This window comes from Harpia harpyja, chromosome Z (genome assembly GCF_026419915.1).
Source record: "Harpia harpyja isolate bHarHar1 chromosome Z, bHarHar1 primary haplotype, whole genome shotgun sequence".
Lineage (NCBI taxonomy): Eukaryota > Metazoa > Chordata > Aves > Accipitriformes > Accipitridae > Harpia > Harpia harpyja.
Genome location: NC_068969.1, coordinates 10495734 through 10517821, shown reverse-complemented (window position 1 = coordinate 10517821; position 22088 = coordinate 10495734). Strand labels below are relative to the sequence as shown.

At 35.7% G+C, this 22088-nt stretch overlaps 1 protein-coding gene across 1 annotated transcript in view; it reads left to right on the top strand.

The window, feature by feature from the left end:
* The window catches only part of ARHGEF3 (Rho guanine nucleotide exchange factor 3), a 140769-nt gene that overhangs the window by 52116 nt on the left and 66565 nt on the right, over nt 1-22088 (top strand). The window lies entirely within an intron of this gene.

Genomic DNA, 22088 nt, shown 5'->3' with positions numbered 1-22088 from the left:
GTAGCAAGTAGACACCCTGGACACTGATTTTTATTTGTAGAAGTGCTGGTTTTGATGTCTCCCTGCTTAATCTGTGGGCAGAGTTTTAAATGGTTTAGCTTATTATTGGTTTTGTTTTTGAACAAACCATTGGAACTGTTGTTGATTAGTCACAAGACTAATTTGTCTTGGAACAGCAAGGTTTATGTTGGCAAACAAACAGAGATGCTATCAGAAATTCATTGTGTGGCATTTGCGTAACTGGATAGCAGTCAATTCCATCTGCAGTGCCAAAACACACATCAGAATTGTTGTGTTCTTAATGTATACACTGAATTTAAAAAGCAATTCAGTGTGACTAGTTAGACAATTTTGAAGAATTCAGGAATGTATTATTCCAAACTGATGCGCTGACTTAGCATGATTTAATTACCATGATAAGTTCTATCTACAATGTGTGATGTTAGGTTAGCTATGTCATGTCAGCATGTGTTATTTGAAATTCCAGCAAAACATGGTTTGTTGACATATTAGTTCTTAGGTCTGTGATAAATGGCTGTATCTTTTTGTAGGATCAATGGATGGTGTAAATTACAAGGTTCTTCACATACAGTAGTACTGCAAAAATCATGAACGTCTGCTGGAGAGATATCTATGAGTTATTTATGAATCAGTTAGTTATAAAGGAAAATGGTGCAGGCTGGCCTTTAGACTTCACCAAGTTTCTAGTAGTTTGGGACTCAGAAAAACCTGTGCACATTTTATGAGCTGTTATTGCTTATGCTATCTAGACGGTGCTCTAATGCTTAGGAGTTTGCAATGTTTTCATTAACTCAATTCAGTAGCTGTTTTATTAAACATATGCAGTTTTTATGTCTAAAATAATCTATGAGTTAAGTACATAGCCATTAAACCTGTCCAATTACCTAGTTTACAGGGATACTTTCAAGTTAATGACATGTTAGTTAGATAAAATACACTTTAGATTATCTGTTTCTTGGGGCAAGAATTTTGACACATGGTTATGGAGCACTTGGCTAATGCGTTCTTGAAATGAAGAGACTGTCATAGGCTTGTACATCTGCAAGACTCTTCTATCGCTATCTGTATTGTAAAGGGTAGGTATTCTGTTTATTCAAGCTCAGTTATTCAATTAATATTTTGAGGTTTTCTGATAATGAAAATAGTGTGATATCTCCCATTTGGAAGGATTTCTTATAATTTCGTGTTATCTTTTCACAGAATAGATATTTTCTTGAAAAATACTTTCTGCAGTCATTCTGTTAATGTTGTAGGGCTTTATTTTATAGATCTTTGTAAGTGCTTTGTAACAAGTTTATTTTTGTTCTGGGTGTGGTTTGTTATTTATAGTAGAAATATTCTGTATATGCTATAAAGCCGTCATGCCAGCTATTTTGCACATACAAACAATACTGAGCTAGAAGCAACGTGATAAAGCAGATAGGTCCAATTGTCATTCTCTTAGGCTAAGTTTGATGTTCTGTTATATAGCAGATTTCCTGTCTTTAATCATAGATTGGGTGTTACCTTGTACTCCTGCTGTCATTTACTGTTCTTTTCTTTGTTCAACAGCAGATGAACTTGACCCTGTTCAATTTAACTCAAACCAAACTTTGCCCATTTCTTTGTATTTGTTTCCCCCCACCCCACCAGTGACTGCTCTTTGAGAACACATGATGTGAAATTACTATTTCCTATGGCTTTTTTTCAGAAACTTGTAATGGTTAACAGGATGATGCTGTTGTCTGGTTGAATTTGATGCCACTCAGTCTGAGAAACCAACATTTTAGAAACAATTTTGAGCTATATATTGGTATTTTATTGATGCTACACTATTTCAGATTAGCAATTTTATTTTAAAATTGCTAGTGGACATAAATGGTTGTATGCGTGGACTTTAATTGGTTTTTTGTTTGTTTTTACTAGTCATGGATGCTTGCAGTAGAACTTTGGTGTTATTACAACCTATTACAAAGATATGTTATTAACATCACCCTTTCCTTTTTTACCAAATTGTTGTGATGGTGTGTTGTCTAATTTCCTAGTGTTCATACTGTGAAAACTCACTGGTCAGTCTAAGTTGATTGTAAAAGTTTCCAGTTTGGCAGTGCTTAGATAATACTATTTAAAACTATGGAGTAAGTTTTAAACAAAAAGTAAATAAATGGACTACACAGTTGGAAAAGGCTGCAAAAGCGTTATTTGCAGAAGCAGTTGGGAAATCCTCTGTGTTCTACTAGAGGTTTTATTCAAACATCTGCCTCTCCATCTCCAGTTCCACAGGTTCTGATTTAAGTTGTCAAGCTGTATGTGTGACAGAAATCCAAACAAAATATTTTAAGGACCAGGAGAGAAGTAAAGCCTGAAAACTTCTGAACTTCTGAAAAAGCTTATGAACAGTCCTCAAGAGCTGATGGAAAAAAAAAAAAGGAAATTTGAGTTCCTCCTGATCTTTTCAATTGAAAGAAGCATTTTGAGTCGGTTTTTTGGTACTCTCTGTGAAGACTGCTGTTCATCCCAAACGTAAAAGTGCTTTCACAGCCAGATTTGCTCTGAGACATCTCAGTCTTAGAATGAGTCCTAATTATTTTTAAGCCAAACATAAGAACAAGATTTTTCTTGAAAGCTAATGCTATTTCTGTGGTTAGAACGTACACAGCAATTAAAAATTATGGCCATCTTTTAAAATATGACACAAATGCATAATAAGAGTAATACAGTGGTGTCTTTTATTTATAGCAGCCTGGAAACAAATTTTGTTATTACAGTAGCAACTAGAAAACAAGGTCTCCATTTTGCTAAATATCATGTAAACATAATAATAAACTATTCTTTCTCTAAAGCATTTATAATCTAAACATTTGTAAGAACATACTGTAACGTTTCTTAAATAATACTAAATTAAATTTTTTAAAGTAAATTCAGATCTGTTGTAGCTCTTAAGTTCCACTCACAATGACAGATTTTGTAATTCCTGGGTTCTGCTATGTGTTTTGAAATGGAATATTAAATCTAATGGAAGATGTATGAAGCATTGTATATAATATGATCCTAACATGATTTGAGGTAATGTTCTAAAACTCTGTAAAATGCACATTTAAAAATATTAGAGTTGAATTTAGCATCATTAAAACACTCGTAATGCACAATGAGAAAACAGTTTCAATCTATGTGCCAGCAGGCTCCCCACTGAATTTGGAAAGCTTTATTTCTTTTCCTAACACTGTTTCAAGTTTTCAGTGGTTCACAACCTTAAATATCCTCAAAAGAAGTAGTCTAAGTTTGAACAATTACTGTGTCCTCTCAGACACTTCCAGTCCAAAGCAGACCAGTAGCCTTATGAAAAGGTCATAAAATGAGGGCAGTTACACCAATGCTAAAAAGATTAGATTGCATGCCCTGACTGGAAGGATACTAGAAGAAGATGGGAGAGGAGAATCGCAGCACTTTCTGAGGGTACTCAGTTGGGCAGTGGCTGGTGCTTTTCAGTGTGATGCTTCTGGGCTACTACAGTTGTATAAGCAGTAAGAAAAATTATTCTCTTAATGTCTTCAGAAACTTGTGACAATCTTTCACATTCTGGGAAGCATCATCTTAAGAGTTTGCCAAATAGTTATCTCTGGGAGTATATGTGAGAAATGACAAACTCAACAGTTTCTACTATGGGAGATAGGCAAATCAGGAAGTCTTACAGAGAAATTGCTACCAGTATGCATCTCTCCTAGCTCTTAGAAGGAGCCAGGTCAAGCCTCTGAATCTCTACTTGATTGTAACCACAGAATTAGGAACCAGTTGACACAGCCAGGCCCCTTGTTAGCACATGCCAGTTAGGTAGAGGCCAGTGTTCCAGCCTGTGAGGCGTTATGCCAGGAGTTTCAGTTAGATAAAATACAGTCAAAGCCAATCCAAGAGGTGATGTCAGCAGGTACCCTAAAAGTATCTTGTAGGATAGACAAAAGCAGGACCAAAACCAGTATGTCATCTCTTGAGGATTACTGTCATGCAAGCTTTTGTGTATACTCCTGTTTGTTTAAATTCTTACGACCTTTTATTGTTTTGTAGTAATGTTTTGTTGAAGAGTGCAGAACCTCTGTTATTTGCACAAGAACTTGAGCCCCCTCATAGCTTAATTCAAGTAAGTTGCTTTCCTCATGCTACTGTCACCTACTGAAATGGATTAAAGCTTCAGAAGTTGTTTTTTTTTAAAGGAATATTTAAGTAGGTTGATATCTTTCTTCTGAGTAACAGTATTTTTTTCAGTAACTTTTTTTTTTTTTTTTTACATTTACTATTGGCTATTAAATTATCTCAAATGCCAACCTTGAGGAGGGTTTCCTCCAACAGGTAAATCAAAGAATGGGTTCACTGCTACAGAAAATTTGAAGTCAGCCCCCTTACAAACACAGTTTCTGAAAAGAGGGAGATCGCTGCAGGTTTTTTTGAAAGGCCTGGTGGCTGCATGTGAACCTGCATTTAACTTGCTTAGGCTTCTGGATGGGGAAAAAGGGAATGTTACATGTCTTCCTACCACAGTACTTCAGATGTGTATGTTCCCCTTTGTTGCACAGTTAAAAATTCTAGTTGCAGCAATAGGATACTGCCCTGAAAGAATGATTTTATTTATTTTATTCTATTTCCTTACTTTTAAGAACTATAGAGAAGAAAGCAACAATGAAACTGCTTAGGTAGTTTTGCTTGCACTTTGCTATCATTTTGACAAGATCAGTCAGCAGAATGTACTTGGAAACTGACTGTATACTGTCTGAATAAAGACTGATCATATGCTTGTTATAAACATTTGACAGACTTCAACCTTATGCCACCCCAGTGCTTTGTGCATTTTACAAGTGAGAATACTAAGGCGGGAAAGTTTCCCAGGCAAAGTGTTGTCAGATTTTTTCTTTTTAATTTAAATCATGAATATCCTGTGTTCATTCTTTGTTCCTATAAACCAAACTTATAGTAACATTTAATTCCTTTTACCTACAGTTTTGTGGATGTTTCTGACTATTCGATCCTGTGTTCGTGGTGCTATCTTGTTTCATGTTTTGTTACTGCATTGGACTCAGCAGCAGTGCTATAGCTGCACACATACCGAATGAACAACTTTCATATATTTATGTATTTTGTCAATTATAATTTCTTGACCTCAGTCTTTTGAGGCATTTGCTGCCTGGAGTCTAGATAAAATGTCTTCGATTTCCTTCCTTGGTACTTATGTGCGTGTTTACAATATATGTGAGTTCAAGCTGCACTTTCTTTCAGGTGGATGCTGTTGATGTTGCTGTCAACAAAGTCCAGAGTACCTTGGAGCTGACTGATACAACGCTGCAGGGAAAAAACACAAATACAATGTTTTATTTACTCAGAGGTTAGAGAGCAGGTTTTACCATCCTGTTAACCTGTGTTGTTTGATACAGGTAGGGAGGGCAGACTGTTTTAAACGTTGTTTACTAGATTGATGAGAAAAAGTTTGGTTGGCCAATCTCATGCCTGACGCTAGGCTGAAGTCTGTGGTATCTGTCTTTAGGCTTCTTAAATTCTGATGGCTACTGGGGCAGAAGGTTATAGGTGACCTAAGAAATAGTGCAAGTGCAAATATAAAGAAGCATAGCAAGTTAAAGAGTTTGCATGTTGTGGTCTCCAGGAAATGGAATACGGAAATCTGAATGTTACCAGGAAATCTGATTGAAAAATGCCTGCCTACCTAACTTCATATCTGGTGCAATTTAAGACCTATGGAAACCACACCACTTCAAAAACTTGCACCCCGGTATTTGAGCATGGGTGAGGGATTACCAAATTCTGATAGTAAAGGATTAGGTTTTCCTATGATGGGGTGAAAGATTGTTTAATAACAACTTAGATCTACTGACAGCCTAATGACAAGTTAATGGAGAGAAAGGAAAGAATCCTTGGAAAAAATTCCAGGCTTATATGTAGAATTTATATGGATTTCCTTTGAAAAATAAACTGTTCTGCTGGAAGGGTCTGAAAACAAGGCAGCTAAGATTTGGTTTTAGCTCATCTTTAGGCAGGGGAGACAGGCCAGCAGCATTTACAGTATCCCAAAAGCGAAATACTTCGGTAATTTTTTTTAAAGTCTTGGCCTAAAACGTCTGCTTCCTGAAGATTCTTTCAATTAGTATTTTCTGTCTGCAGAGAGATGCAATGGCTCTTGTTGTCAAAGGAGTTGGTTGCTGACTGATACCAGTTTCACCTTTTATCTTCTTCCACCAAGCTCAGCAGAAACTTTTCTGAACTGATGAAAGATTGCACCAGCTCACTAAGGACCTGTTTTTCTTTAAAAATGAAGTTCAAATTGCTCTTAGCTTACTACGAAAATTCAAATTTGTCTTGAAATTCTTGCCTACTGTAGAATTTTGCATAACAACTCGGTGTCGATAGACCTAAGCAAGTCACAAAAGATTGAACAGGGTAAGGACAGATCAAGAGTGAGGTGTAAGGATGTAGGGTATATGAAGTAATTATCTGTGTGTGTGTACAAAAATGTATTCATCTTCTGTTTATTATACTGAAAACTTGATTTTTTTTTTTTTTTTTAATACGTTAAAATGAAACAGTTGAGTAATACATTCAGCTGTTTCTCTTTGTCCATTATGGATACTTGCCTGAGCTTTGCTTTTCACACAATTATTAAGTCTTAAACAAACAAAAAAGTTTGTTTGGAATAGTAGTAGGAACATATTCCATCTTCTGATATGACTAATCAATAAGTCTTCTAAAACCAAGAATGCGCTATCTTACAAATGTATAGAAAATATTTTAAAAGGTAAGCACTCAAGAAACTTTTTGCTGTGTATTTGCAGTGTGTGTACAAAGGATCAGAAAAATTCCAGGATTTTACTTTTCCCTGTATTTATTTGCACTTGTTCTTTACATTAGAATCTACATATGCTTTAAAAAAACCCAAATCTCATCTATCTCTCAACAGTTCCTATTTACTAGTTTCTGAGGACAATTTCACTTGCCCCAAACAGTTAATTCAGTTTGTAATGCAGGAAAGATGAAGGAAAACTATTTTAAATCACTCATTTTTAGTTGCCATATAAAGCACTGTGTTTCAATCGCTTGTGATGATTATGGATTCCATTTTTGGGGGTCGAATATTCTGCATTGTTTTCTAGCTAACTTCGGCTAAGGGAAGTTGATATCTATGTATGTCTAGATTTTGAAGAAGGCTGCTCAAATGCACATCTAAACTGGTATATATGAATCATATGCAAATATAATTTTTCATATTATGTGTGAGAAGTTATGTATTTTGATAACTTGCAGATTAGCACCTCATGAAACTTAACTTTTCTTACCTTGAAGTAAGGTAACTTGATATGATGGCCAGATGAAGCAATTAACTGAGTGTACATTAAAGGCAAATATGTACTAGAAAATGCTAGTGACCTAGCTGGTAGTTTGAGAGAGACCACTGAAGACTCTCATTATTAGCAGATCAGTCTCTCTGTTGTTCTTGTCTGAAGAATGATTTGGCATGCAAATATAAGAGCTCTCAAGGAAGCATTATATTTTGTAGTTTGGGTTATGAGTCTGGAACCTAATCCTCTAAGTTTACTGACTTCAAGTTCTCAATCATGTTGATTGCCAGTGTGTACGTGTCCAGGGAGTCCTTGCAGCAGGAGATGCACAGTTTTGAAATTTCAAGTGGGCTGGGAAATTTTATGTCATTGAGGTAGCAACAGTCTTATTTGATATTTTTAAGGCAGCAATAACTTTAAGTTTAGAGTTTTCTTGATGCTTAAGGTATATAGCTTTCCAAACTCCAGTGAAATGAAGATTCACTGGGTTTCATAGGATGCAGTTGCTGAAGTCTTGCTTATCTAGATTGGTGAAGAATCAGCAAAAATGGAGTTTCTTTCATTAGTTATATTGAACTACCAGGGATAAAATCAAGCTTTGTGCTTTCTTCACGTGTCCTCACATGCAAAATTTGGGTCCTCTGCCAAGCTTATCTTTGGGCCTTGATCCTGGGCTGATTCTAAAGCATTCTGTGCTGAGTTCTTGCCATTATGCCTTTGTTAATTTAAGAACTCCTGTTTAGCTGATCCCTTAATTTCTGAAATACTGAAAGTTTTCTGTGAACTAAATGTTTAAAAGTTCTACCCAGTGTCTACCAGCTGTTTTGTTTTCTGAGGCATCTACATTTGGAGATAGTTGTCTGCCCTTGAGTTTAAAGCCCATTGCTGCTGTTTAAGACGGAGAATTGCACAGGTAGGAGATGGACTGTGTTTCAGTTACTGAGTCTCAAAGTTCCCAAAGACCTACCTATTACTTGAAAAACACATTAATGATGTCTTTACCTTTACCATACTGTTGCCATTCACTTGTTAGTAATTTTTAAAAAACTTTTGTCTGTTTCAAATATTACTTGAAGCAGCCTATGAGGAAAAACCACAACAGAGATAGACATGGCAATATGTATCACTCAGCTTCTGACACTTCTAGTACACTGCATGACAGGAAGCGAGAGCAAACTGTGTGGCTGCATGGGGAGGAGTTCCTGCCGAAAAGTGAAGGAGCGACATAGGGACTCCTTTGTAGCAAAGACTTTTCACTGTCACGCCAAAGATTAAGAAACCTTCTAAAATCTGAGTACAATAAGAAGTACCTCATGGTGTGGTGTTGCTTTTTTGTGCATCATCAGGTAAGTGTAAATTTGGGATTGTGTTACTTTTTATTGTTTGTGTGTGTGGTATTGTAGTAAGTTAAAATTGCACAGATATTGCTGCCAAGCATGCCAGGATTTAAAATTGGGTATTAATGAAACCAAAACGTTGCTTAGCAGGAATGTTTCCTTCTGTAAGGAAAGAAATTTGTTAAAAGGTTAGATTAATGTACCCTGATATTCCCAATGGGATGGATGACCGTTTATTTTTCTCTATGTATTGGTAGTTTATTGCTGCAGGATGGTGGTTTTATGTTTCTGGTTTTGGTTTTTTCTGGTTTTTTTATCATACACGTGTAAACATCTCTGTTTCCTTGTGTGAAAATGAGGATTTTGGCTGATGCTAGGGTTTACATGGGAACATTTATAGATATGTGCATGAGTCTATCCATTGTCAAAGTGAAAGCTGTAACAGATCCTATTTACAGTGTATTTACAGTGCATAATGATTCTGCTCTGCAGCATGTGTATGTGGTATCACCTGCAGTTTTAGACATTGCACTTTGGAAAGATGTGGTCAGAAAAGTAGCCAGATTGATAATAACTGTAGAACATACAGCCTATGAAGAAAGTTTAAAAGATTTAGTACCATGTTGTGTATAGAAAAATAAGACTTGATATGAGGTACAAGTATACATTTGTCTCTTGAGTGTGTGGGAAGAATTATAAAGTTGGTACTTGTTCTCTGTATTTGCCAAGGGTAGCACAGGAATAAGTGGGCTTATTTCATAGCAAGGGAGATTTAGGTTAAATATTGGGGGGAACACTTACCGATTGTAATGTTAATTAAGCAGTAGAACAGAGTATACAATTATATTATAAAATCTGTCATTTCAAACTTTTCAGGATAATTTAGAAAGAGCTGCATTGTACACATTAACCTGTTTTACATGCTGCAATGGTTAGCATTTACTACTTGATTGTTCTTAATGATTTGTATGGGATTTTAGTTTTGGGCTGTTAATAATATGTGAATAAGAGTAGCACATTAGGGTCACAAGTGCATAAATCTGATCCCTTAACTTTGTACCTCTAGTCTCAGCTTGTAGCATCCTTCCACTTGTTGGAAAACTAAAGAGCTTCCTCTTACTTAAGAAGCAAAGTTACTTAAAATATTTGCATATATGTTGAATAAAACTGTACTTTGAAGTTCTTAGAAACATGATAAAGGTGGGGGCCTGTAGTGCCAGGAAAGCAAGTCAGGGATATGTTTGAGGGCCTATATGCACTTGGATTTGCTGTGGAGAATGTGACTTAAGTACACTGAAGCTTAAGACTGGATTGTTAATTGGGATATATATTTGGGATATTTTTTTTTTTCTGTTCCCTGTGACAATTTTCAATAGAGAGAGATGATCAATTTATTGCACAGGATGTTTTTAAGATGCTATCTGGAATGCTTTATGCAATTCTGACTTAAATCATGTTTAAGAAAGGTAAATAAAAATTGCAACAGGCTCAGAAAGTTTATTAACACTGTCAGAGAAATGAAGAGCTATTCAACTAGTGAAAATTAGTTTAATAGATGTTACATGTTTGAATTCTCAGTTCTTATTAAATAGCTTAAGAATGGGACTGGTGATTACTAACTGCCATACTGTTAAATTGGTGTAGTCTTTTTGGTTGTACTTAATATGCATATTTGCTGTGGCTATATTTTAGATATCATTCACTCAAAAACTTATAGCAGAAGAAATCCAATAAATGCCACAGTTTTATGGAACACCAGGGAGATGCATGTTTGTGAAGTAAACTCACACAGATTGTCTAGCATCTGCTAATATTGCTGAGCTTACTTTGAAATCTTTTAAGTTGGGTGCAAATTCTGTCTCCTGTTCTATATGCTTTGTCCAAAATGATATAAGTCTTTATCTCTTTGTCAATTTTCATTGAAACTGGGCAACAAGTTTTACAAAAATAAAATAATTCAAGAATTGGGAGTCACTTGGATATTGACCAATATCCCATAAGCTTGTTTCCTGAGAAATGGAGCTAAAGTGTTTGTGTTTATATATATTGAACCACAAAATAGATATAGCAACGTGTAATTTTAGTAAAGTGGTATTGTTTTTATCTGCAGAAGAATCCGTTTTTGGTGCAGCCATTTTATCTATTCTGTGTGATGCTGAAGAAGAGCACTTGAGATGCTTAGATCAAAAGCCATATGCAGGAACCTGTCTGGGGTTTTAAAGGTACAGCAGCATAATGGTGCTGAATGCAGGAGACTGGGGGAAAGCAGACTAGCAGTAGAGTATTAGAATAATAAGGGATTAATGCAGTTTCTGCAAATGTAAGCCAATTGAATGCCACGTGGAGACCTAGTTTATGGAAATTGTTTCATTCTGCTGTATGTGGTTCCAGTGCTGTGCACAGCATCAGTAATCCAAGCTCTCTTTTACAATAAGAAGCTCTGTTGGATCCCTGACATTCTTAAAAACAAAGAAAGAATAAACCTAAACAATAAATAATATAATAAAAATAATAATAAAATGTCATTTGAATGAATCTGCTTTTCAAGTGAGAAAATTTCACTGTGATTTTTGTTCCAAGAAAAAAAGTCTTAGCTCTTACGTATGCAGATGTAGCAGTTTTGGAACCAGAAGTGGTGGTTGACAGCTGTGATTAAATGGTCAACCGCGGCAAGTACAGGTCATTGCTGTCCAGTCAGAGTAAGTCCCCATGCATTCAAGTGTGCAAAACCTTTAAGGGTAGAGTTAGAGCATTAAAATAGCCAAGCTTTGATTGTCCTTGCTTTTACAACTAGACCTATAATAAACTCCCTCAACACAAACATACAAGGCTGGGAACTGCAACTTCATCACATCAGCTTGCTAAAGGCAAAGGAATCCAGGGATTATTTGCCTGCTGACTGATGATATTACTTGGGGGCACAAAGAACTGGATCAGACATATCCCATCTGAAAAGTGTTTGTGAGAACAGAAGATGAATCTAAACAGTGTATGGACTCTTTTAAATTGCATCTTTAGTTTTCATTTATATGGTAGGTGAATTTAGAATCCTTAGGTATTGATTGTGTTAATTAAAACCATAATTTATGTAGCAATCTTAAAGTTTTGACTGAGAAAGGATCATATAATAAAGATTGCTGTTCACTCATGTAACAAAGAACTCCTACAGAGAAAGAAATAAAAGTATGTAACTTAACTGAATTTGATTCAGACTTTACAGTAAACTGAAAATGTTTCAGCACGTTTAACTCTCTGCTAGATTCCAGTGACTGATACTCTCCCCCGTCTTCCGAAAAGGGGAAGGAAGAAGGTTAAATAAAGATAGAATAAATACCAGTCCTCAAACAAAGCTCTGCTGATCCTTGTCCTTACAGCATCCCGTACATGCACACCCATTTCCTGTTGTTAATGTTAAACACATTGAACATAACTTTCATTTCATTGTTCACTTCTGTGTTCATTTTATAATACATTGACCGGAAAATCTCAAATCTATCACAATAAGCACTGCAGAAATAAAGCTTGCTCTCTGTGCTCAGAGAAAGGTGAAAAGGAGCTGCCATTTTGTCTGGCAGAGATGCGAATGATTCCTCAGAAGTGCTTAGATAGTTTCAGTGGCAAAGTCTTAAGTGTCATAGATTACCTCATCTCCATTTCAGAGTTTTCTGCTGTGTTGTGACAGACTTAGAGCAGAGTCTGTTTTTTTCATTCATTTTGCTTGGGACATCAAGAAAAGCAAGTTTTGTTACTAACACCAATATACAAAGAGCCTGCCAGCTGAACACGTGCAGAGTGGGAAATAGAACAAAGGCAAAACTTTGTACCAGACTAGGTGCAAACTGTGCTATTGGGTCATCTCTGACTGTTTCTCCCTCAAAAGGAATAAAGCTTTGGTTTAGATTTTTGTGCCACTCTTGAGAAAAAGAAACCTGTAATGTCTTCGGTATTCTGAACAGTAGAGGGCAGCGGAAATATATGCAGAAACCAGTTTTATTATAAAACTAAGGAATTTTTGACTCTCTTTAGAGCTTAAGCACGTTCTTTTTGCCAACATAATGTAAAGAACTGTGAATTGGAATGCAGGATAACAAGTTCTGTTCTTTTTGTAAAACTTTATATTAGAATTCAGTATTCTGAAGTTATGGTCTCAAAAAGCACGTATGATGCATCATTCAGCTAAAAAAAGGCACTATGCTCTGGGAAACCTTGCTTTAAGATGCTGTTGTCTTCCCATGCCTTCAAGCTCTTAGAACTGTCAGTGGTATGCCATGGAAATGAAAGATAAGCAGGGAGGAATAATACTACTGGCATGAAGGTGATAGGCTACGGTAAAGTGAAAAGAGGGCTGGCCTTAAAAGATGACAGGAGATGCATCGCTCTGAATGAGCTTAAAGTAGGGAATGTATTATCACTTGTTTGTGAAATTGTAATTGGTTAGCTCTGAACCAAACTTAGGAGGAACACCATATTCAATAGGAAATTCAGAGTTTTCCAGCTGGTTATTGTAGACAGAGATGCTTATGTGATTGGTATGACATGGTTTCACTCTATACAGACTTCTTTCTAGAACTATGCATTGTATCAGCCAGGCCAAAACTTCTTTTTTTTTTTTTTTTTTTTTTTTTTTTTTTTTGGCATCTGTACCTTTATTTCATCTTAGACACTTGAATGTCACTGCAACAGTAATGTGATAAGATGGAAAATGGGTAATCCTACTTGAGGCTTATTCTTGTTTCAGTGTCACAAGCGTTCTGGCTTGAAGCTTGGTAATGCATACCACTGCTGCCTCTTCTAGTTCTCTTCTGAAGTCTGCTTTGTGATGTTATATCCCATCACCTGTGGCAGGAAATGTTAAATTAGTGATTATTCAACTAATCTTAAGATAGAAGGTTATTAATCTTTTGCCTAGTAATTTCATACCCAATTTGAGCTGGATCCAAGGCATATTTTGTTAACTGAGTGATAACAGCAGGTGAGAAAAATGTTGAAGCTTTTAGTCAGAATTTCCTTCTGTTGTATCAGGAAGCCCAAACTGAAATATTTTAACTTTTTTGTGTTCTGGCTGTGTCATGTGTGAAACTTCTGGAAACATTTTACATTAGTCTGGAGAATTGAAATACTTCCCTCCCAGTCAGGTTTGTCCTTATTTCTTTCATTCTACTTCACTTCTGGCATACTTTTTAACATCTGTTTTCTACTATTTGTGCCTCATCACTGGACTCTGTGTCCTGACTTGGAATCCTCCATACTCTGCGATATAACTAACTGGGAGCTTGATACCTTTGAGATCATTTGAATGTGATTTGAAATGGAAGCAGTGAAAACTTGAAACAGATCTAACATAGAAGCAACAGCAGGTGGAGGTTTTGGAGTCATTAAAGGAATAAATTTGGTCTTGGCAAGTGGTATTTTTCAGGGCTTTTAAAGAGAGGGATCAATGTGTTATGGATGGGTGTGGAAGTACTGACAAACTACAAAGGAAAAAAGATGAGAACTGTAGTGTCTGAATATTCTTTTGAACTTACCAGCTTCTGTACATTAGGTATTTAAAAATAGAAGAGTGCTTAGAATCACTAGTGTATTTGAATATATACATATGGATTTTGCTGATAAAAATGATTTACATATCAAGTGAATTTATAAGCTAACTGGATTTTTTTGAAGGAATGTTGTATAAAAACAGTGTGATGAGAAATTCACATGAAAGTCTGGACTATTGTTGTGATTTGATGTCTTTATAGAAAGAAAATGATGGTATGTTCCTGCCTTATTCCCGGCTGCTTAAACATCGACTGTGACTCCTAGTGCAGAAGACCATCATCAGGCATTTGATGTGAAGGTTCCTTGTAGACTGAGAGCGCTCTCAGATGGCTAAGAAGATACTGATTGCTTTTTAAAATTAGAAGAAACCATGTAGTGGAGTTGCTTTTCATGCAGACATAGTCCACCCTTTGGAATGTGGCTTGAACCTTTTCTGGCCTATGATGTTTGACTTTCTGTTAAGTATTTGGTCTGTTTTCTCCCTGCCTTCCACATTAATCCCTTTTGGATTTTATTTTTGATTCTACGTGATCTCTTAAAATTGTTTTTCTTTGGTTGGTTTTGTTTTTTTAACTCAGTCTGATAGAGATACTGTCCTTTGGGTTGTCCTTGATAATAGTGTACCATAAACTGGAGGGGAGCATAAAACCCAGAACAGTGAATCCCTTCTTGCCTTTTCCTCACCAGTAAAAATGATTAAAAAATTTTGTTGGCTAAATGGTTTTCCCTTTTCTGTATTATTGCAAATTTTGGTTTTGTTTAATTAAAGGGGTTTTATTTTTTGATTAAACTTGTATAACATAGGACAAACTTGGTGAAAATGCAGTGTTTATACATTAATGAATGAATGCATTCATTGGGTCATTATTCATGACCTAATTTTCTTTCATAAAAGTAGGCAATTTATTAGGAAATCATTCACATATAAAATAGAGATATAAAATATGTTTACATTCATGCCTCTTTAGATATTTTCCCTTGAAAATGCAGTGTGGGGTGATGTTCTATTATGAGAATTAGGATTGGGAGTCCACAATTGCTCTCATTATTGAACTTTGCAAAAAATATGTTAACTTTCATTTTGCCACCTAGAAATCCGTTTAAAGAAACTTCGAATTATTACTGGTATGGAAAACTGTTTCTTTAACTTGGGTTTAACGATGTTTACCCAAATAATTTTTAGTTCATTGCATACTTCCCTCCCCCTAAATCTTAATAGGACATTCAAAGGAACCATAGTAGAACATGTTGTGGTATGTTTGCCTTGTTTTTTAAAAAAGAAAAAAAAACCAAACCAAACCAAAACACCCCCCCCCCCCAAAGTAGGTGATATATACATGTATATATGTATTTGTATATGCACTTATAGATTATATATAAGTATGTGTATATATATGCACCTCTACCTACTTATATTTATTTAAATCATATATTAGAACTCTGTCTTTTACAAAGTTGCTTTCTTCCAATTAGCAGTGTTGAAGTATGCCCAGATGCATTTTCTAGAAAGGCTAAGGGTTTTAGATATTTTTATATGAAAACAATTTGAAATACAGAATGATTAAATGGTTTTTAGTTTTTCTTTATTTTGGACTTTTTGTTTTAGGGGTATGTGGAGAAAGTCTTTTGGTAGAATGAATGGATCCTCATTTGTTAAATTGATTTCTGTATGAAAAAAGGGCTTAAAAAGTAAGTTATTTTGTGTTTTGTTTTGAAACGAGTCTGTCTATGACTTAGAAGGTTTAAGGGTATTATGCACCTATGCAAATACATTGTCTTAAACTATTATTTATTTTGATGCCAGTCCGTGTGCAGACACGTTTCTAAGCAATTAGAATGGATAGATGATTTAGCAAAAGTCAGCGATTCTTCTGAAAAGCATTTCCTTCCCCATCACAGGATGGGTTTTTTTATCAAGCTATTTTTGTGCATCTTTGCATTTTATCTCCCAGGTGGTAAAATATAAATCTCTGGTATTGATAACTAAAACCCTGTGATGGAGAGAGGATGTTAATCCAGCCTTCCTATAACAATGTCTTATTGCTCTAATTCCTTTAATTAAATCACTGCTTTAATATATAATTGGATATCTTACTTTCTCATCTCCTGTGAGATAATTATTGAGAACAACTCTTTCCTGCTATGTTAAGACCAGGAAGTGTTCTGTCTCTATAACTATGGATGTAATCACAGCCTTTTAGGCAACAGTACCACAAACGTGGATCAAGATTCAAAATTGTTACACACCCGGTCATTGTGGTCTGGGGACTTAGATTTTTTTTTTTTTATTTTTTCTATTTTATTTTATTTCAAAAGAAAAAAAAAAAACAGGTGTGATAGAAAACATTTTTCAGTCTAGATGTACACATTCAGATGCATGTAATGCATCTGTATGGGCAGTCAGAGACACATTTCTATTCAGAACAGATACTTGGTATACTTTTTCACGCAGACCTTTTTTAGGGTCTACAAATATTGTGCAGGAGAGGGGAGTTATCGAAGTGTTGCAAGCTGTCCTTTTTTCCCAGCAAGGCAAACAGCTTCTTAATGTTTTTCAATTTAGTTTGTTTCAAGTACATAAAAATTGTAATAAAGAAATACTCGTTGTGGTTTAACCCCAGTCGGCAACTAAGCACCATGCAGCCACTCGCTCCCCCCCCCCCCCCCCCGCCCCCCACCATGGGATGGGGGAGAAGATTGGGAAAAGAAGTAAAACTCGTGGGTTGAAATAAGAACGGTTTAATAGAACAGAAAAGAAGAAACTGATAATGATAACACTAATAAAATGACAACAGTAATAATAAAAGGATTGGAATGTACAAATGATGTGCAGTGCAATTGCTCACCACCCACCGATCAACACCCAGTTAGTCCCTGAACGGCGATCCCCTGCCCCTACTCCCCCCAGTTTCTATACTAGATGTGATGTCACACGGTATGGAATACCCCTTTGGCCACTTTGGGTCAGCTGTCCTGGCTGTGTCCTGTGCCAACTTCTTGTGCCCCTCCAGCTTTCTTGCTGGCTGGGCATGAGAAGCTGAAAAATCCTTGACTTGAGACTAAACATTACTTAGCAACAACTGAAAACACCAGTTATCAACATTCTTCTCATACTGAACTCAAAACATAGCACTGTACCAGCTACTAGGAAGACAGTTAACTCCATCCCAGCTGAAACCAGGACAATACTCTGCAGTGAGATAGCAGGTGGCATTTGTCCATTGCTTATAGCCTAATATGGAGTAATCACAGTATTTTGTATTAAATGTATTTCATACAATGCTGCAGTATGACATTACTCATGTAAATAATATACACTGGAGATGATGAGTGATCATGTCTAGTATAAGGATAGCATACTACCTTTTAATGGGATTATTTTTAATATTATTACTCTGAATTTAAAATAGAGATGGGTTCTAATTGGATAGTTCAGTTTAAAATTTCAGGAATATTCACATTAATAGCTTTAATGTGCTTCCCAGGAACAAAGATATGGAATGCTAATGGTCATGTGTCTTAAAACTTTATCCCTGTTTCATAGTATTCATAATATGTTAGGGCTTCTTATGGGATTTTAATGAAAACAAAACCTGATACAATCTCTAACTGGACATGGTTCTGTTAAAACAACATGCATATGCAGTATATTAGAATATGACTGTGTATTACTTAACTTGTGTATATAATTCAGGCATGCTCAGGTATCCATAAGGCCTCAACTTTTTTATCCCTTGACATTTTTGTGGTTAAATCTTCTGCAGTTTTCTGTAAGATGTCTGCATGGGTATACTCATGGATGACTTAGTGTATGTCATCTTAATACAGCACACTCAGCATGGGCTTTCCTTCTCCCTATTGCACATGCTTCTTCAAGCCATATAGTCCTAAAAAGACCTATTAAATTGTATTAAAAATGGTGATTGGTACAGCCATAGATAATTGTAAGAGATATTAACAAGAACTAGGGATACTTCACGTGCAAGGTAATAAAATGGAATTAAGAAGGCAGTACTTTCTCCCTAGTGCTATGCCTGGGCCAGTGCAGGTGTCATGTTGAATAAAGATTCACACATTGTGTTTTTTGGCTTAATGTAGTCCTCTGTGACAATATAAGCTGGTATGAAAAATCTACCGTAATACATTATGATGCCGTTAGGATTTGTTTGATATGTTTATTTGTCATTCAAGCAATGTGTGCAAGTAGATATTTGAACCTCTCAGAGCACTGCTTACTTAGATTCTCTCAGGAAGTTTAACTTCTTTGTTAATATGCCACTTAACTAATTTCAGTATTTGGGCTATAAATTCATTTCACTGTTAAAGATCCTCGGCTTTGCAGTGACGCTTATTCTACTATGAATGTGTGCAATACATACAACGCTTAATCCATTAATTCTTCTTCTGGGTTCGTGCTAAAGCTATCAGACTGTACTTCTAGGATCTTTTGTGAAAGGAATAAACACGGAATTGTTGAGAATGGGGTGAAGTTTGTATTACTTGATGTGCCGTGTGATTTAAAACATAAGGTGGAGAGCAATATTTAAGGGGTGATTTTTCTGGAACATGAGAGATTCACAGGTCAGCTGCGTTGTGCTGTGGCAACCAAGACAGGGCTTGTAACTCCTTTGGGTAAAAGATCCTCACAAAGAGCAGGGATTAATTTAATGAGCACCTTATGCTCCCTGCACAATATCCACTGCAATCTTTGCTTCTAATCCATTTATTATGGGCAAAGAAATTTATTTGGTAGCTCAATTATTGGAATTTTTTTTTTTTTGCCATGGTGTTTCCCCCCTACACACACACTTACACAATGATAATAGCCCTTGAAACTCTTTAGAAAATTTAAAACATTAATCTTGCCTGCAGCGGTTGATATTTAACAATTTCTGTATTAAATGACTTGTCTTGCATAGCTGCTGAGACAAACTTAGAGAGAATGGAAGTGGTGTAATACTTGCAAACTTCCAGGTAACAAGAATAGTATAGTATACATGTTGTCAGGCAGATTTTTGTGTGCGTGTGTTACTTTTCAGCAAGTAGAAGAGCTAAAATAAGGTGAGGAGTGATCCTTTGATTAGCACAATAAAGTATAAGGTAGAGCAAGGGATCTACTTTGTGGAGGCTTTCCCAGACTCGTTCAATATGTAATTGCTTTTCTTACATTTACCTGTCTTCATCCCTTTTGGTGTGTACATCACAGTTGCTACTGAATATATTGAGAGTTAGTTATATAACCAAAGAGGTTGTCTCTAAAGACAATATAAGCATGTTAATATTTACTACTAACTACGTTTTCTGCTGTGCTTTACCTGAATAGCCTTGCCTTGGACACTGCTTTGTCCATGATACCTCTATGTTTTGGACCCATATACCCACTTTGAATGTAGTAGTCAGAGGCCCACACATAATTGTTGTTGTTGTGTAACTTTCCTTCTACAGTAACAGGATGTCCTGTCTCATTCAAGTTCACTTTAATCCTGTAGCCTTGCTAGTAAACTTGTACTTCATATCAGGTAATTTATAGTCTCAATCTGCTTTCATTAGAGTTGGCCTGTGTTGGGAATGGCACATTCTATGTTTAATCTGTAGCCATGTGACCACCAGTAAGAGTCTTTTAATCAGTTACTTAACAAAGGAGCTACCTATTTGTTGTGTGTGTGGTCATTTGTCACACTCTGTTAACAATGAAATTGCATTTATTCCATTATAAAAAACATTTGTTACAGTTCCAAAATGCATAGTATTCATTTTAGAGACAATTTTTTTTTTTAAATTTGACCTGTATATAGAGCATTGAGAACACATACTCTAATCAAGCATCTAACTTTTTGTTTTGTTTTGTTTTGAGTGATGTTGTATTATTATAGCGATTCTTTTGGAATTAACTTTTATTCTAATATTTTGCAGACCGAGGCTTAGGTTTACACCATTTTTATATTTCCATAACTAAAGGTGTCAGACTTAAACCAATACCAACCCAAGCTGTGAATGCAGTGGCATCCCATCTATCCATACACCAGAATCATCAGTTAGTATAGATTCAGGTATACCAGATCCATACACCATTTTAATTTACCCTTCTCTTGTAGAAATCTGTATTCCAAATCTAAACACCCTTTGTTTTGATTTCACCTGTGTCCACTGTGTGGGAGGGATGGTACCTTTTAGGTTTGTAATTTCTTGTTTGCAAAGTAAAGGCTCAGTGTCGATTTAAGTAGAATCAATATGTAATTTTTTGAGGAAAACTGGAGGACACATGCATTTGTATCTAGAGAAGTCTAATTAGGTTTGAAGAATAGTCTGCAACATGTTCACTAGGATCTTAGGAAATGTTACCCTCTGGACAAAGTACTGACTTTACAGATCTCATCCCTGTTTTGTGTTTTTCATCATGAATTCATATTGGCTAACCCTAGAATAATAATTCAGATTAGTTTATCCTGTGGGGGAAAAAACCAAACCTTATAAAACACTGCCACAGGATAAACAAATATACTCGGTATTATTTCAGATATTTCTGTTTGTTGCTCAGTGTTGTCTGGTCCAGAAATTCCTGGGTTCTATTCTGTCCTTTAACTTGTTGCTGAAAATCTGTACTGTAACGGTAAGAGGGATTTGATTGTGCATAGTCTGCGGGTGAAGAATTACTTTTCATAAAACACTTCTTATTGTGTAATGTGGTGAGAGAACTCATGATCCAGTTTCTGTTTCTGAATAATAACAGTGTTAAGCAGAAACCAGGACACACAGCTGTCCTAGACTTTAAAATTATCATTGTCAGAAAAAAGTGAGACAAGTTATTTCCTAAAAAATAGAGAAATTGTATTTAAATGTGATTACACAAGTCAAAGATCTGCGGAAAACTAGTGAGTAAATACAAAAAGTTTCAACACCTACAGTTTAATTTTAAACCAGCATGAAATCAAAACTTCTGGATTTTATGATAAATATTCCTTATCTTCGTTCATCAGAGAAACAGTTCTCAGAAACCATATGCTCAACCTAGTAGTTGCAACGGTTGTTTTACTAGCTTGATGGAATGAAACCTCCAGGCTTCAGAAGAGCTAGGAGCACGGGTTCTGGGGAGGAGGGATACAGTTTATATATATATATGTATAAGCAATTAAAAAATACCTGCAGAACATGCAGCTTCCACCTTTTAGCTGAGCTTTCGTCATCTCGTAACATAGGAGCTCCATATGGCATCTGTATGAGTGTTTTTGTTCTTTACATTGCTCATCTTTGACTTCTGTAGACTGGAAACTAAATCGCAGCTATTATTATGTGTGAATGCTTATCTGTAGCTGACAGTGGAAGACAACACAGCTGGATAAATAAGCATCATGTATTCTGTGACTTCTCTTGTTTCCTAAATCTTCCTGGCCTGGTAGAAAATGCAGAGCTCTGTTAAATGGAATTTCATGCTTCTTATTTGAAGGGCATGAAGATTAATCTTGTGGTGAATCTGTGAAATGACATGAGGGAGGGCTTGCCATTTTCCAAAACAAAACCTGAATATAGAGCAGAATGCAATCACTGATATGGATATTGAAATCCAAATATATGTTAATTTAATTCCTGCAGTACATTTCACCTATTATCCTCACTATGTAATATTGACTGTCTGGGAATAGTAACTTGATTGCTGAATGTGTGTTTTGAAAAATCTAAGTATAAGCTTGTGACACAAAATATGAGTTTCTCCTCCTGACAGTCTCACTAGTTACAAAAGTTCCTATCAAGTGCCAAAGTACAATTTACAATATGCAATAATGACTTATGCTTTTAGTTAGAAATAAGTTTCTTAATTGAAGTGAACCTAATTCTCTTTAAGCAGAAGAAACAGCATTTGATTTACTAATGTGTCAAT